The sequence below is a fragment of the Sinocyclocheilus grahami genome, unplaced genomic scaffold, assembly GCF_001515645.1.
Source record: "Sinocyclocheilus grahami isolate Dianchi unplaced genomic scaffold, SAMN03320097.WGS_v1.1 scaffold107.1, whole genome shotgun sequence".
Classification (NCBI taxonomy): Eukaryota; Metazoa; Chordata; class Actinopteri; order Cypriniformes; family Cyprinidae; genus Sinocyclocheilus; species Sinocyclocheilus grahami.
The window spans coordinates 914437-933317 of NW_015505286.1; positions in this window are offsets into that span (position 1 = coordinate 914437).

Consider the following 18881-nt stretch of genomic DNA (forward strand, 5'->3'; position numbering starts at 1 on the left):
CAGAGCCCCCCAGACTTCCCTCTCCCTGCACACCTCCTCCAGCTCCTCTGGGGCAACCCCAAGGCATTCCCAGGCCAGCTGGGAGACAAAGTCTCTCCAAAGTCCCAGTGGGACATGCCCGGAACACCTCACCAGGGAGGCGTCCAGGAGGCATCCGAAACAGGTGCCCGAGCCACCTCAACTGGTTCTTCTCGATGCGGAGGAGCAGCAGCTCTACTTCGAGCTCCTCCCGGGTGACCGAACTCCTCACCCCATCCCTAAGGGTGCGCCCAGCCACTCTGTGGAGGAAACTCATTTCTGCCGTGTGTATGCGCAATCTCATTCTTTCGGTCATGATCCAGAGTTCATGACCATAGGTGAGGGTAGGAACGTAGATAGAACAGTAAATTGAGAGCTTCGCCTTGAGACTCAGCTCCTTCACCAACAGAGACAGGTACAATGACCACATTACTGTGGACGCAGCACCAATCCGTTTGTCAACCTGCAGCTCCATTTTTCCCTCACTGGTGAACAAGACGCCGAGATACTTAAACTCCTCCACTTGAAGGAGCAACTCCCCCCCAACCTGGAGGGGGCAATCCACATTTTTCTGACTGAGAACCATGGCTTCGGATTTGGAAGTGCTGATTCTCATCCCTGCCGCTTCGCACTCTGCTGCAAACATCTCCAGTGCACGCTGCAAGTCTTGATTTGATAAAGCCAACAGGACCACATCATCCACAAAAAGCAGAGACAAAATCTTGCAGCCACCAAGACACCCTCCGCTCCCTGGCTGCACCTAGAAATTCTGTCCATGAAAATAATGAAAAGAATTGGTGGCAAAGGGCAGCCCTGGCGGAGTCCGACATGCATCGGAAACAGGTCTGACTTACTGCCGGCAATGCAAACCAAGCTCCTGCTCCGGTCATACAGGGAACGAACAGCCCGTAGCAATGAGCCCTGAACCCCATAATCCCGAAGTACCTCCCACAGGATGCCACGAGAGACACGGTCGAATGCCTTCTCCAGGTCCACAAAACACATATGGACTGGTTGGGCAAACTCACATGAACCCTCCAACACCCTAGTGAAGGTATAGAGCTGGTCCAGTGTTCCACGGCTAGGGCGAAAACCACATTGCTCCTCCTGAATCCGAGATTCAACTATCGGTCGAATTCTCCTCTCCAGTACCCTGGCATAGACTTTCTCGGGGAGGCTGAAGAGTGTGATCCCCCTATAGTTGGAACACACCCTTCGGTCCCCTTTCTTAAAAAGAGGGACCACCACCCCAGTCTGCCAGTCAAAAGGCACTGTTCCCGAACTCTACGCAATGCCACAATGCCGGCGACTGCCAGAGCCGCGTTCTGCTTGGCCCTCCAGTACCCGTCAGCGGCTTCAGGAGTCCCATGGGTCAGCCAGACCCGATAGAACTCCTTCTTCAGCTTGACAGCATCCCTTACCTCCGTGTTCGGGGATTGCTGCCACGACAGGCACCAGAGACTTTATGGCAGCAGCTCCGAACTGCCGCCCCGACAATGGAGGTGTGGAACATAGTCCATTCAGACTCAATGTCCCCAGCCTCCATCGGGACCTGGTTGAAGCTCTGTCGCAGGTGGGAGTTGAAGACCTCTCTAACGGGGGCCTCTGCCAAACGTTCCCAACAGACCCTCACAATGCGTTTGGGCCTGCCAGGTCTATCCAGCCTTCTCCCCCGCCATCGAATCCAACTCACTACCAGGTGGTGATCAGTTGACAGCTCAGCCCCTCTCTTTACCCGAGTGTCCAAGACATATGGCCGAAGATCAGAAGAAACGACTACAAAGTACATTATCGACCTCCGACCTAGGGTGTCCTGGGGCCACGTGTACTGATGGACACCCTTATGCTTGAACATGGTGTTCGTTATGGACAAACCGTTACTAGCACAGAAATCCAATAACAACTCACCCCTCTGGTTTAGATCAGGGAGGCCGTTCCTCCCAATCACACCCCTCCAGGTGTCACTGTCGCTGCCTACGTGGGCATTAATGTCCCCCTGTAGAACGACAGAGTCCCCAGTGGGAGCGCTTTCCAGCACGCCCCCCAGGGACTCTAAAAAGGCCAGGTACTCTGCACTGCCGTTAGGCGCATAAGCACAAACGACAGTGAGAGATCGTTCCCTGACCCGAAGGTGCAGGGAGACGACCTTCTCATTCACCGGGGTGAGTTCCAACACATGGCGGCTGAACTGGGGGGCTATTAACAAGCCCACACCAGCCCGCCGCCTCTCACCCTGGGCAACACCAGAATAGTGGAGAGTCCACCCATAGTCAAGAAGAATGGTTCCAGATCCCAAGCTGTGGAAGTGAGCCCGACTATATCTAGACGGTATCTCTCAACCTCCTGTACCAGCTCAGGCTCCTTCCCCGCTAGTGAGGTAACATTCCAAGTCCCAAAAACCAGAGTTGGCACCCGAGGTTTGGGTCGGCCGGGCACTCTGCCCCGACCACCGCCCAAATTACAATGCAACGGCCCCAAACGGCCTCTCCAGAAGGTGGTGACCCCACCGAAGAGCGGCTCCACATCATTGTTTCGGGCTGAGCCCAGCCAGGCCCCGTGGGCATAGACCTGGCCACCAGGCTCTCGCATGCGAGCCCCCAACCTAGACCTGGCTCCAGGGTGGGCCCCGGTGACCCCATACCGGGCAGAGTGAACAAAAGGCTTGATTTAAATGTCATCATAAGGGGCTTTTGAACCCCACTTTGTCTCGTCTGTCACCCAGGATCTGTTTGCCATGAGTGACCCTACCAGGGGCATATAGCCCCAGGCAACATAGCTCCTGAGATCATTCAGGCACTCAAACCCCTCCACCACGTTAAGGTGGTGATTCAAGGAGGGGATTTATGTAAGTGAGGATAGCAAAATAAAGTAAACTGTGACATATTAGGCCCAGAAATTCTTCATAGAGTGACATATATAAAAATTTGGGACCAAATATTTGACCTGAAAAATTTGACACTTTGACCTGACCATGTTTTGCTTACGTGTTATCTGACATTATCAAGTTGAATTTGTTCTGACACAGTTTAACTCTGAGTACTTGTCATATTGTATTACAATTTTCTAAACTGTAGTGAATAAACTGTGATAATGTGTGAAATGTTGAAGGTGTCTAAATATATTTTGGTTTGACTGTTTTTTTCACACACATACATACAGTATACAATAGATCTTTAGCCAATTTAATTTCATATCAATTATGTATAATTTCAATCAGTTATATATAAAAACTTGAATAAGTTAATAAGGTTATCTTATTAAATGAAGTGTATCTTATTGTTTGTTTCAAGGTTCCACAGGTTATCACACACAGATCATTCCGGCTGTTTTTTAGTAACAACTTTAACAATTTTTTCTCTCATTATCTCCTTTAAAGGGCACCTATTATGCAAAATTCTCTTTTACATGGTGTTTGGACATAAATGTGGCAGTGAGTGTACACATAAAGGATAAAAGATAACTCCTTTTTTAATACCCATAAATCATTAGCAGTATCTCAGAACAAGCCATTTGCAGATTCTTTACAAAGTGACGTCACTTTGAACAGACCCCGCCCACGACTGTTGACGGACATTGCCCTATTAGTATCCCACCCTGAGTGAGCCACACACATTTAAAAGCAGCATTAAAGTCTTCAAGAAATGTCTTCTTATTAAAACTACAGAATTTATTCAGTCAAGAGCAGTGAGTGCTTTTCTGTTTTTATTTTATTGTTTGGGTCATATTAACAGCTTAGACAGCAGTAGTTGCGCTGCTGTCACTAAAAACTAATCTCATATAAACATGTGATTTCTTTCCCAGCTGTTTACGTTCACAGCCATGACTTTTTATGTTACTTATGTGTGTTTTCTTTGTGCACTTTGACAGTTTAAGTGCAATAAGACATAAAGTACTCACATGCCATGTGACAGCCACTTTCTCTGCATGTGCTTCGGATGTGTGCGCTCAGAAAACAGTATATCAAAAGTTTAACCTATATGGCTCTAAAACGCTTGCAATTAAGTTTTCGGTGTGATAGACATGATAATCACAACCAAACAGATGTTTTGTTCTGGAAGAGTACCTGAGTTACAAGCTGTAAAGCCACAGCCCTATTCTGGAAAGGGGGCGGGGAGCAGCAGCTCATTTTCATTTAAAGAAACATGCACTAAAACAGCGTGTTCCCTTTGTGTATCAGTATTGGATCTGTGCTTTTGGTCTTAAAGTGAAAGCAGACTAACAATAAACCTGCTGCTGTCAAAGAAAAAAACAGGCTGCATTCAAAACCGCATACTCAATGAGTAGGTACTTAATTTCAATAAGTACTTATGTAACGAGCACTAAAAGAGTACGTACTCTATAGCCAAATCTCGTTAAGTATGAATGCGATCCATACATCATCCGCCATGTGACTTAAGACGTTACAAGCGCAACAACTTAAAAGATACGAGCGGCAGGTTTAATACCTCTATCTTTAAATATTTTGATGTTGATGAAATTTGCTAATGTTGTGGTCTTGTTAGAGAAACAGCTGCCTTTTTATTGTGAATTTTGGGTTGATTTAAGTTTTTATATTTTTAACCCTACTAATATGACCCACAATTTTATCCTTAAAGATATTATATTTTATTATGAAAACCCCAAATTGTTGTCATTTGAATATGTTCATTTCATCCACAAGCAAAATTGGCTTAAATCTCCTTTGTTTTCTTCTTTTCTTGTTTAACTCTCTTTGTTTCATCCCTCAGGCTTATATATAGCAACAACAACAGCAAACAAATTTTTGATGCTTTATGATTATATGAATATTATGATTATTCAAAGATATTTACCCTTCTAATTTTGCCTTTTTTTCTGTTATATTATGTTATATTATATCTGTATATATTCTCATACAATGATGTACGCAAACCCATTGTATTTATGTTTTCTATATGATTGTTCATTGTTAAAGATACAACCATTTTCCCTGAGCTTGTTAAGTAATTAAAAGTTCTGCAGTAATAATAATAAAAAGAAGATAAGAGAGGTGCACTGACATCTCATAGCAAATATTCAGGTGAAAAACGGTTAATATTTGACATGTCTTCTCCCCATTCCAATTTCACAGCAAGCGTTAATGAATGTATCCCTTCAAAACATTTTTCTCTGCATTCCGCTTCGGTCGGCAACGCTATCCGGTTAATTAAGTAAGCTGGCCAAGGTGCTTGGCTAGCTAAAGCCGATATTACGGACGCTTTCAAAATCATACCAATTCATCCTTCTGATTGGGCTCTTTTCGTCAAATGGAATTCCAAATTCTACTTCGCAGTCAAACTCACCTTTGGATGCCAGAGTAGTCCAAAAATGTTTAACTGTCTCTCAGAAGCGCTGTGCTGGATCCTGTTGAATGTCTGTAAGCTTCCTTATGTCTTGCACTTGCTGGATGATTTTTTGCTTATTGATTTTCCTTCATCTCAAACTCAAGTCCTTGACACACTTAAACAGGTCTTTAGCGACGTTGGTGTTCCCCTGTCTAAAGAAAAAACACTGGGTCCATCAACTTCTCTCGAATTCCTGGGTATTTCACTAGATACGGTCAAAATGCAAGCTTCTCTCCTAAACGAAAAACTCCTCAGAATTAGATCGGTTATGGAGACTTTTTTATCTCTACGCACCGTATCAAAACGTGAAATGCTTTCTCTGCTCAGTCATCTAAACTACGCTATGAGTATAATTCCCCAAGGCAGATCTTTTATCTCTCGTCTGTTAACTTTAGCTCATTTCGTAACAAATCTACACGATTTGATCCATTTAGACGAAGGGTGCTTGTCCGATCTCAAATTCTGGACTCTTCTGCTATATTCTTTGGAATGGCATCTCTTTTATCTATAATGATGTTTCAGAATCATCTAACGAATTAGAACTTTTCACAGACGCTGCACCCTCTATTGTTTTTTTTTTTTCAAGGGCAATGGTTCGCTGAAACCTGGCTGATCAATTTTCCTAAACTAGCTTCAGGTTTCGTCTCGTCAGCTCTTCATGAAATCTATCCTATAGCCAGTAGCCAGTTCTCTTTGAGGTGCAGCGTGGTCCCATAAGCATATAATTATGAATTATGTAAAAGGAGATCTAACTGCCCTTTGATTATGCCGATTCTGAGGAGACTGACCTGGCAGTCAGTTATTCACAATTTTATCTTCAAAGCTATTCATATTCCTGGTCACTGTAATATGATAGCTGATGCTCTTTCTCGTTTTCGTTTTCGTTTTCAGGCTTTCAGACGTCTATACCCATCAGCCAAGCAGGATCCAACTCCCTGCCCAAGCCTTTCAGAAATCCTGCTAAATTAGATGTTTCCTTTAATGATCTTCTAAATTCGGCCAGACAATATATCGCTAAAGGTGTTGCTCCTTCTACTCTCAAAGCTTATACATCTGCTTGGTCTCTGTTCGTGACATTTTGTCTCTCGTTTCGGAAACCTGTTTTCCCTATTCTAATTACAACCGTCTGTTCGTTTCTAGTTTATAACTATGAAACTCGAAATTTAAAGATAACTTCTATTCGGAAACTGCTCGCAAGCATTCAATTTTTTGCCAGATATCATAACCCTGATTATCCAAGTCTTTTCTCCGTCCCATCTGTGTGTTTGCTCCTTAAAGGCATAGCTAAATCATCGGTCAGAACTCATGATAAACACATACCCATTACTTTCTCGGTTTTACAACGGCTAATTATTTCCCCACGTAATGGTCCGTTTACTGGTTACATTAACGTTCTTTTAGAAGCTTTGTTTTTAACAGCTTTCTACGGCTTCATGCGTCCAGGGGAATTTACGTCTGAATCTAAGCGTTTTGAATCTTTCAGATGTTCGTTTTTTTCACCTAATTTCTTTACCATTTTCCTCAAGCACTCCAAGAACGACTCGATAGGATCAGGCGTCACATTGTCTCTATATAAAAATTATTCGTGATTAGATATCTTAAAATTCGTCTCTGCACTTCTTTTCACTCTCCTTTATTTATTTTACCTAACGGTGCACCCATTACTAAGGCCTGGTTCAGCTCTCATTTAGCCAGTATTTTAGAAAGCAGGCACATTGCATTGTCACATACATGTGCCTGTCACCACTTCAACACACCGGCCATTCCTTTAGGATCGGGGCGGCCACAGCTGCTGCTGAACGCGGAGTTCCAACATCAGCAATCAAGTTACTGGGCAGATGCTCATCCTCTGCTTTCGAATCTTACATTAGACCTGAACAACAAACCATCTCAAAGGCTCAGCAAATAATTTCAAGCCGTCCTCAAGGAAATCTATATGCAATTACTGGTGGTAGTGAAATACCTATTCATATTACTCCTAACTACCTCTATGGTTTATTATCTGCAGTTTACCTTAGCCTTTCTTTCTGTGGCCTGTCTTTCGTGGCCTTTCTTTCTACGGCCTGTCTTTCTGGCCTTCCCCTCTGTTGCCAATCTTTGTGGCATTTCCTTCTGCGGCTATAAGTTGAGACATTTTTTACACTTGTTATACTCACCTTAATTATGACAATTAAACATCTTATCTTTTCTTTTCTTTTGTCCATATGTTCTAGGATCTTCTAAGAAATACTTCATCTGGTGGGTATTTAATTTTCTTCTTTTTTGGGGGGGTAGGCTCCACCCTGCCTTCGTCTTCGGCAGGAATAGCTGGAATCTACAACTTCAGACTCAAGCTACGGATGGGCAAAATGATGAATGTAAATTATTTTTACGCCAAAATAATTCTGTTCTTTGTATTTTTTCTGTGAATAAATACTTTTAAGTTTTATCTTCACCTCCTGAGTTTTTCTGGTAAAAATGGAAGCGTCAGCACAAGTTTTACTAGGACAAGCCAAAATTTTCTGGCCTCCAAAATTACGAACTAAGAGTTCGGTGTCCGTGATTGACCAGTCAATCCTTGAGTTGTATAGAGTAACTAAAGATGCAGACTTTGCAGAGAGGGATTTATGATATTCGTAAAATAGCGTACCCCCATATCGTTGATTGAAATCTGCCAGCATAGCCAAGTAAAGGTCTAATTCCTCTCTGCGATGAGTAAAAACTTGAAATAATATGTCCCTGTAAATACTGAAAGCAATCACGAATTCTCCGAATTAAAGATTCCGTTGCAGTCTGGGATCGGACATTTTGAGAAAAACTGCCACTGGTCACCGCAGTCTACCATTTGTCGATCGACTGCAGGTGAAGGAAGCAGCAGAGTAGCTAGGTTAATGTCCTTACCTTGGATAATATTTTGTCTTATTTGGGGTGACACAGTTACTGCAGCAGGTGAGACAAAACGCCTACCAAAAGCTTGTGCTGGAACTGTTGTGGATAGATTGAAATGCAATGTCGATGGAAGGGCATTAATGTCTTGACTTGAAGTGTTAGCCAACTGGTTAGGTGCCTGTATTCCCGAGGATGTAGTGAGGGCACTCGAAAGGTCGTTGGATCTGGAGGTGAAAGGAAAAGCCGGGGGGAAGCTTGAAGAAAATGAAGGTGGAGAGCATTCTCAAAGATAGCCATTTTGGATTTGAAACTTTTAACAGTATCTGAAAGGCTTTTGACTGCCTGGATGAGTTGAGCATTGGCATCAGTATCTTCAGAGTTAGGCGGAGGTTGTGAGGACTGCGCAGATGTCATAAGTCTTTTGCTGCGCGAGGCGAAGATGATTTAGCTGACTGCTTCCTACCAGTTTGTTTGGGTTGCACTGGCATTCCTGAAGTTGACTGGGCTGTGTCTGCAGGTGAATCAGGTGGAGTACCCAATGTGTTGAAGGCCAAAAGGAGCAGGTCATCTCTTGACAGATCTTGATTAATAGGAATGCCGGCAGCCTGAAGAGTGTTGATAATCTTCTCACTGCCACTAAGCCCATGCAGAGTCGTGGTTTTGGAGACGGATGCTACGCCAAGTAGCAACAGGAGACGGTGGAACGAAATCATCATCTGAGTCATCGCAGACAACGAGAGGTTGCTGTGACATTTGGGTTTGAACAGAACGCTCGTAAGAAACTACAGCGGCAGTATCTGCAAACACAATGAAGGGTGAGTAGAAGGCTTTTATATCCTCGTGTTGAGTGCCGATTGGCTAGATCAAATTGTAATATGTTGTAACGAATCAGCTCATGAAGAAATATGAATAATTAACCATAACTAGTTATAATTAAAGGTCCCTGGAGCCGGGCTTTTAAGGTCAGAGAAGATCCCCGCCTTTCAAGATGGGCTTGTCCAATGAGCAAAATGGAATTTCCGAGCGGGAGGTGGCAATTGCTGGAGGGTTTACGACCCTTTGTCTCTAAGCATGGTAATTTGCAAATGGACTTGAATCGAAATTACTAAAGATTCTCAGGACCCTAATATATATTGCCTATGTACCAATATATAATATACACGCTTGTTTCGATCATAAGAAGGCGAATTCATAGATACTAGACAAGGTAGGATTACAAATAGTGAAAGGATGACAGGAGTGCGTTTCGATTATAAACCTGCATCACAGTATACAATTTCAAAGACAAAATACACGATGACAATAGTATACCCAATGACCTGAAGGATCATGTGTGTTCATTCAAAGAAAGGTTTTCATATGAATTAATTAGTAGAAAAGTCCATTTCTGCTCTGCCTTTCCTATGGGGACAATGAGTGGGTTATTCTACTCACATTCCTGGGGGGTCATAAAACCAGTGATATCATGATTAGTTGTCATGGTGACCAGGGGGCCTGGTGTTTTGCAGAAATCCTGGCATCCAGTTTATTGAGTGAGGGGACTGTGACGATTTGTTAATCTAATGAATAATTGATTTGTTAAATCAAATAAAAATTAGTGTGTCAGATTGGTCGAGACGCTACAATGTGAAGTGGCATTAAGTCTTCCTAGTAGAACTGCGCTGACGCTTCCATGTCTGCACAAAGGAGATGTCGGGCAGCTGCTTGAAGATCTCGCCTTTGGAGAAGACTGCTGATATTATACTCAAAAAATTTAAGAATTACTACTTAAAAAATAAGATTACCCCAAAATGCATTGCTAGCCCACCCCAACACTTACAATATTGATAAATGCTGACCAAAATTAATAATTTTAGTAAACCAAGCAAAATGTAATTTGTTTCGTCATATGCCATGGCTATGCATGAATACACACTAGACAAATGCAGCCAAAGTGAATACATCTCAATTTTCAGTCAAGTAATTAATGCACAAGTTAATGAAACAATTATATTTTATTTACTGACAACAGGAAACATGAATATGAGTAAAATAATTAATAAAGGTAACCATGAAACTCAACAACAAAGTCGACAACACATGAAACAAAGCTTCATTCAAACTTTTCTAACAATGACGTATTTACATACGGTGAACATCCTATTGCCATCTCAACACAGCTGTTCCAGTTCTGCAGCTTTATGCTGATGAAGCAGCTGACAACCTTGTCCACCTTCACCTGTCTCTGCTGTCCATCATGTCCCTCATTGCTGCAGTCAGACTGGAATCTGATCATGGATGGGAAAGGGACATCAAGGCTGTCCTTGCCTGAGTGCAAAGAGAGGATGAGGAAGATCATGATGACGCCCTCCTGAACCATACAATCTTGAACATGTGCAGAACAATCTGATTGCTGCTGTGTCTGCTCCAAACATATGTGTTCCTGCTCTCCATGAGCACGACTACCTGTAAAACATGTACACAAAGTAAAACGTTTTACATCTCATGCTCTGCTAATTTGTGGTGTTGTGGGCTAAAGCACTGAGCTGGTAAGCAGAAGGTTACTGGTTCGATCTCTGCAGTCGTCATCACTGGTTATGTCCTAGAGCAAGGCCCTTTTCTACAGGTTGCTGCAGGGGGATTGGGGTCCCTGTAATAAGAGCACTGTAAGTCACTTCGGATAAAAGTGTCTACCAAATGCGTAAATGTGATTTTTGTAAATCCCTTTTTGTGTCTTGGGCACAGACGCTCAATAAAGCTGCTTATTTCTTCAAGTTTATTTCTTCAAGGTACTACTATAATATAAATGCATACATATATTTCATACAATTTCTGTTTGGGGGGTTTAAAGGGTTTCTTCAGCAAAACATATAAATTCAGTCATTATTTGCTTGCCTCAATGCTGTTCAATCCTTGTGCTGCTGTGGACTCTCCATCCTCACTGTACACAGCAGTCTGCAGACATTTCAGATCCTGCAAAAATGGATCTGAAAAACACAATACAAAAGCAATCATTTTAACAGCACAATGTCATCTCATTTCTGTATTAGAAGTAAAGGCAAGGCAAGTTTATTTGTATAGCACATTTCATACACAATGGTAATTCAAAGTGCTTTACATAAAACTCACTTCTAAGAGATCTGCTTCCAAACAGTTAAGCATCCTTTTGAAAAAAATATGTGGGACGTGTGTCAAGATAGCATGTTGACGATTTAAGGTGCTGTACTATTTCTTCCAAAATTTTGCTATCAATTTCTTCAAAAGCAGACATAGTATCTTCTTTTTGATATTGTGGTCGAATATGTCTAACCTCTGCATAACTTGGGGATGTGCTAATCGCCTTCCTGATATTATTGATCTTCTCAGAAAAGAAGGAAGCAAACTCATTGCATTTGCTGTCGGAGAGCATTTCACTGGCAATCTGATTTGGGGGGTTTGTCAGTCTCTCAACAGTAGCAAAAAGAGTGCGAGTGTTGTTTAAGTTACTGTTTATAAGGTTTGAGAAGAATGACTGTCTAGCTTTGCCTAGTTCCACATTGAAAGTACGAAGGCTGTCTTTATATATGCTATAGTGTATTTCAAGTTTCGTCTTCCGCCACATCCGCTCAGCTTTTCTGCATTGTCTTTTCATACTCTGAACTGCTGTTTTTTTTTTTTTTTTTTAAAGATCTTTGTTTTTGTTTCAGATTTTCTCTTTTTTCCACAAATGCCGCCGTCACCTTTCCTTGCAGGTCCTGCTATACCACAAAAGCTCTGCAGCAAATGCACAGGAATCAAGAATAAGAAAATTGCTCTAATAACTCTGTTTGAAATGACAATAATGAAAATAAAATACAACTTAAAGATGTAAAAGATGTTTCATTCATTTCTGTAGTGTACTCACTAAGCCTTTGATGGCAACATTCCTTCATCAGTCACTCTGCACCGGATAACACATGTGTCTCACATCTGTCCCTGTAACATCCAGACAAGAGTCAAATTTCCTCTGTGATTTATCTGCTCAATACTGCATTTACATGTTGAGGTAGTGGCTAATGTGTTAACTCACTTTTTGTCCAACACAAATGTTCCTCAATTTATTAACAGTACTAATGAACAAATAAAACAATATGAAGATTGAAAAATATAATTTATGTTTAGTTACTCTTAGTAAGGATCTACTGACTCAGAGACGGGGCACTTGGTGGCACCCACGTCCGGACCTCTGGAAACTTCATGTTTGGTCCCTGGATGGGACGTGGAGGTTCTAGGTGGCCTACCCCAGGAGGTAGTTGACACCACTTCGGCAAGAGCACTGTCTACGAGACATGCTACAAGACATGCTTACGCCTTGAAGTGGAACCTGTTCATCAAGTGGTGTTCTTCTCGCTGAGAAGACCCCCGGAGATGCCCGATCAGGGTCATGCTTTCCTTTTTGCAGCAAGGGTTGGAGTGAAGGCTGTCTCCCTACACCCTTAAAGTCTATGTCGCTGTGACTGCTGCTAACCATGACCCCGTGGAAGGGAAATCGGTAGGGAAGCCTGACCTAGTCATCAGGTTCCTTAAAGGGGTGAGAATGTTAAATCCTCCCCGGCCCCCCTCTATACCCTCTTGGGACCTGTCTCTAGTGCTCAAAGCACTACAGCAGGGCGCATTTTGGGCCTTTGTAGTCAGTTGAGCTGAAGTTTCTATCAATGAAAACTCTGCTCCTGCTTGCACTGGCCTCCATCAAGAGGGTAGGGCACCCGCACACATTTCGGTCGACGATTCATGCCTAGAGTTTGGGCCGGCTGACTCCCAGGTAATCCTGAGGCCCCAGTCCAGCTACGTGCCCAAGGTTCCTACTACCCTCTTCAGGGATCAGGTAGTGAACCTGCGAGCACTGCCCCCGGAGGAGGCAGACCCAGCCCTAGCTTTGCTTTGTCCCGTCCAAGCCTTGAGATGGTACATAGACCGGACAGAAAGCTTTAAGACCTCAGACCAGCTCTTTGTCTGTTACAGAGGTCGGCAGAAGGGGAAGGCCATCTCTAAGCAGAGGATTGCCCACTGGGTAGTGGATGCCATCACCCTGGCTTATCAGGCACAGAGTGTGCCCTGCCCGCTCAGGTTGCGAGCTCACTCTACTAGAAGTGTTGCATCCTCCTGGGCGCTGGCTTGTGGCGCCTCGCTGACAGATATTTGTAGAGCTGCGGGCTGGGCGACCCCCAACAAGTTCGCTAGATTCTATAGCCTTCGTGTGGAGCCGGTATCCTCCTGTGTTCTCTCCTCAAACAGGTAGAGGCACTGAGAGGACCCGGTTTATTGTCAGCTTGCTAAAACTGCTCCAGAGTGTCCGTACTGTAGACCCTGTCGAGCTCCTCCATCTGTTTTTGTCATTCAAAACGAGTTTTTATTTCGTTATCATCTCATTTTTGCCTGTGAAAAATGTCATTAACGAAAATTATGACAAAAATTATTCGTCAACAAAATTAACACTGAATGGGAGAGACCGTTTGAAAGGATAACCTCCAGTTACTAACATAACCTCTGTTCCTTGAGATAAGGGAAGGGAGATTTTATAGAGGTCAGCTCCTCCCCTTTTGGCCGTTTGAAGTGCCATTGGTTCGTGCAGCTACACGAACGTGAACAAATCAGGCTTCAGTATCAGAGTAAACAGGAGTTTCCCCAAAAGCATTAGCGATGCAACGCTCGTTCCCTTATCTCAGGGAACCGAGGTAACGTTAGTAACCGGAGCATTTTCGTTTCCACTCAAAATGGGCATTTTCAAAATGGTATAATAAATCTTTACAAAAAAAATTAAGTCGAGAATGCTGCACTGGTCTCTTCATGTAACCACCGGTGCTCTTTGGATGATTAGAGGTAAATTATCAAACTGCAAGGATGAAATACTCCAAGGTGTTATATTTTTATCTCCCTGGGGTCGACGGTCGCGCCGGCGCAACCAGCTCACTTTTTTTAAGATCAGTGCGAAAGACACTAAAGATACTCTGTTGATTTTGGTCACACAAATGAGTGTTATATATCATTCAAAACTGTTAAGTGTCTACTTTTATTTATGTAAACTCACAATAACAACAAAACTGTGTGCTTTTGTAAAATAAAGAAAACATACAGGGTGAGTTCTCTGTCTTCTCTGTCTCTGCGAACATACATCCATACGCGTCACTAAAATGAACTGAAACTCAGCGTATACTTTACAGAGACATGAGAGATATATCTTTAGAAAGCTTGACATGCCTCCTTTTAAATGAAGTCTTATCGAAAACAAATATTCTGTGATACAGTAATCCGTATGAAACCAACAAGATGTTCAGTCTTTCCCGTTTAATCTAATTTTCTCTAATGTGATCCCGTCCACGAGCGGCTTGCGCCCTTCATTTGATAATATCCATGTGAGACGCGCGCACATGTAAATGCCCAACGTAAACAAAGCATGAGGATAGTCAAGTTCATCGCGGCTACTGTTCATTTTGGAAGAAGACGCGCTGAGAGGAATAAGCCAGGATTTACCTCAGAAGAATATGTGCTGAGAGGAATAACACAGAATTTACCTCCGAAGATGACACATTGAAAGGAATAAGCCAGAGTTTACCTCAGAAAAAGAATAAGATGCGACGCGTACTTCATCCAGCTTAGGAGATCAATTTGATGAGTAAGTAATGTTTCTTTTTTGCATTAGTTCACGTGTTATTGTGACATAAACTTTAACACATTTACTAGTTGGGTTTTTCCTAAACTATAATTCCTGACTAAAATGTTTGAAATAAGTGAAACATTTTGAATATGATAGGCAGTTCATATCTAAATTTATTATGACATGATGTTTTCATGCTCTATTTAATATAAAACAATGCTATATAAAATAATATGAGTGTATGTAGTACTCCTATAAAGAAGTATAATAAAGATGAATAAAGAAAAATGAAAGAGAGCGCTGCAGTGATGGCTTCCTTCATGGCATGTTTACTCTGAATCAATCAAAAGCATATGCATATAACAAAAGCTCAGCACATTACAGTATCAACACATGTATCATGACTGAATGTAAACATGAGTGATTTCAAACACTTTCAATTACCATAGACTAAATAAGAAAATACGATCAACAGGTTAACAAACTCTCTTTACACGGTTCACATGCTCAAGTCTTAAAAAAAAGACATGCTTTATTTACAACTGACACGGTGACACTCAAAGCATGGTTTTTTAGAAACAGGGCAAGATATTCAGAATGTACACATAAGCACCAAACAATATATAACATCTTCATTAATATTTACCTTTAACAATAAAATGAGAGAATTAAACTGACGATATAAGAATACAGCTGGGATATTAACCACATGTCCATTTCTAAACGCTGTTCAATTTCTCATATCTGATGTACTTCATACAATAAAGACACCTGAAAGATTAATCAAGATAAACGTAATGCATAACTCATAAATCTGAAACAACATCATGAACTTTCATATGCACAAATAACATCATCATACTGACCAATTATCACATATAGCGGCTATCGCGCTAATCGCAAGGACATGCTAACCATGTGCTCAGCCCTGCTAAACTCATGACACACTATCCGTATAGTAAACCGAACTTCTTTCAACCACCTAAATCATCAGTATCGCATTACACAGTGTTTATGGTTAAACGGAAGTGTGTTTTGTGTATCTTGTTTTGCGATTACCTATAAAGAAGTATAATAAAGATGAATAAAGAAAAACGAAAGAGAGCGCTGCAGTGATGGCTTCCTTCATGGCATGTTTACTCTGAATGAAGCACATCACGGGCGCGCCACCTACTGAAGCGTGCAATGACGTCATACGCAGGTATGCCAAGCGAAAATGATTAATTCAATAAATGCACATGGGAAATTAAACACTATTTAACAATATTAGAAAAATAACAATTTTATAAAATGGATTCAATGACAATATACCACCTAACCATAACTTGTATTCACTATTCAATATATCACATGTACACTGTAACATGATGAATGCTACGAATCTAAGAATGTTTAGACCATGTTTATTATTAATACCTTGTTCACAAACAGATTTTTATAACTGCTAAATAATAATAATTAGTTTCTCAGATATAAAATTTAATTTTTTACAGTAGTACAAAGTATGTGTGAGTCTATGACTACAAAATCTATATACAGTATATACAGATGTTTCTGATATTAACATGCTCACAAATGTTTTTTTGGTTGTTTTTTTTTGGTTGTTTGTTTTTTAGTGATCGGATACCTGCACCACAGATGAATCCTGCTGACTTTCAATCTCTTCAAACTGTTTTCCTCTGAGCGCGCTGTACCAACATCAAATGTTCAACTACACTGATATTCTATGGTAAAACAAGCTCCTTGACTACTGATGATGTTTTTTTTCTTTCTTGAATCAATGGAAAGAAGCAGCAAACACTTAAATATCAGGTATGGTTTACTTGTTTCACTTGATGAACAGAATCTGTTTTCAGGAATGACTCAAAGTCTGTTCACATCTCTGTGGTTAGATCAGTGTGCACAATAGTGTTTATTTGACCTTCATTGTGCATGTTTTGATAATACTGTGTTGTAAATAAAATGCAAAAAAAATAATAATAATAATAAACAATTTTTTTTAAATCTCCTCACATTCTCTCTTACCTGCCTCACAATCACATGACTCACTGATGAGCCATTAGGGGACGGCCCTTTGAAAAGGAGTCTCATTGGTAGTGGCATGCGGAGTCACTCTGTAAGTGTGTAACATCCTCGTGACTTCTGACTTCCAGGGTTTCTGCTGCAGTTCTGCTAACTGAATACTATTCAGGACCCTGTTGAACCGTTCAACACAGCCATTAGACTGTGGGTGATAGACACTTGAGCAAATGTGCTTGATTCCACGTTCCTTCAGCAAATCAGTGAAGACAGATGAAACAAACTGTGGCCCATTATCAGTCACAATTGTACAAGGATTTCCCTCACTTGAGGAAACACTGGCCAAGAATGATGTAACAGTCGTAGCAGTGACATTCCCAGCAAATGCAACTTTGCGCCATTTGCTAAAATAATCCACCAAGCACATAGCAAAATGGCAATCCTGTCTCCCTTTCTTGAACAGTCCTATGATATCCACCGCAACCTGTGATGGAGCTCAACAGGTTGCATACTGGCAGTTTTGTTGGCTGACTGACAGGTGGTACAGGATGCAATAATTGAAATTGAATTTAAATAATTGTACCAGCCCGTCCATGCGCGGCCACCAATAACGTTCCCTTAGCCTTTGTTTAGTCCGCACAAGTCCAGGGTGTGTGTCGTGTGTGAGATGAACAATACGTTCTCTCAGCGAACCAATCGAGAATCAATAGACGAACAATACGTTCTCTCCCACCACCAATCGAGAGCCCCAAAACACAACAGATGAGTCATCTGCCAGTTTTTGACATATAGGGTAGTACAATAACATGAGTGGGGATGTAGAATTCTTTGATCTTGGCCATTCTTGCTGAATTTGCGTGCACAATTGTGTTCAGGACATGACTCGCAAGCGGTTTTGAATTACTCAATTGACAAAGCACTTTCCAGCGATGAAATCTCCTATTAATTCAAGTTCTGCAGTGACCAAATCAGAGCAGGGTGCGCGAAAGTGCATCGGCTGCAACATTCCTTTTTCCAGGCCTGTAAATGACATCATACTGGAACGAAAGCAATCTGGCCGCCCAGCGCGCAATCCTCATACCAGCCCGGTTCATACCTTTAGTCTGAAGTAATGTAGTTAGGGCTTGATGATCCGTTCTCAGAGTGAAGTGACGACCCCACAGGTAAGTTCTCCATCACTCTACAGCCCACACACAAGCAAGAGCTTCTTTCTCAACTATTGAATATTTTCTCTCCACAGCTGAGAGGGTACAAGAAGGGAAAGCAACAATACACTCGGTGTTGTCAGTCTGTAATTGGGACAAGACACCTCCTAATCCATAATCAGAAGTGTCTGTGGATACAAGTGTAGGCAGTCTTGGATCAAATAGGGTCAGTGTTGCACTGGTGGCCAGTATCTCTTTCAGGTCCTTAAAACTTTTCTCTGCTTCCGGTGTCCATTCAAGTGGATGTGTATCGGATCACAACAAATCTCTCAGTGGTTCCACTACTGTAGCATCGTTAGGAATCAATTTACTGAACCAAGAAGTTAAACCCAAAAATGATCTGAGAACTTGCAAATCAGCTGGGACTGGAGCATCTGTAATGGCCTTAATGTGATCTGGATTTGGGCAAAGACCCTCTTTAGTAATTATGTGACCCAAATAACGAATACTTGAACGGTCGAAGGAGCTTTTTTCAAAGTTGAGCTGAAGGTCAACGTCTGTGAGTCGACAAAGCACTGCTCTGAGGTGTTCATAATCTTTCGAGCTGCCCCAGACAACTGTCATCCAGGTAATTTTGTATGCAAATCTTTCAACACTAGGCGCGTTTCCATTACAGATTTGCGCAAAACTTTGGCGGTATTTTCTGAATGTCGATAAAAAAAGTATTGCGAAATGACGGCGTTTCCATTAACCAATGTTATGCGGCTAAAACGTAACCTTTTGCCTCTCGCAATAAGTCATGGCAACGGATTTTGGTGGGATTTTGACGGATTTTGGCTATATTTATTCAAAGGAGGCTTATGCGTGTATCTTTACAGAAGCAGCACAGAGAGCCGC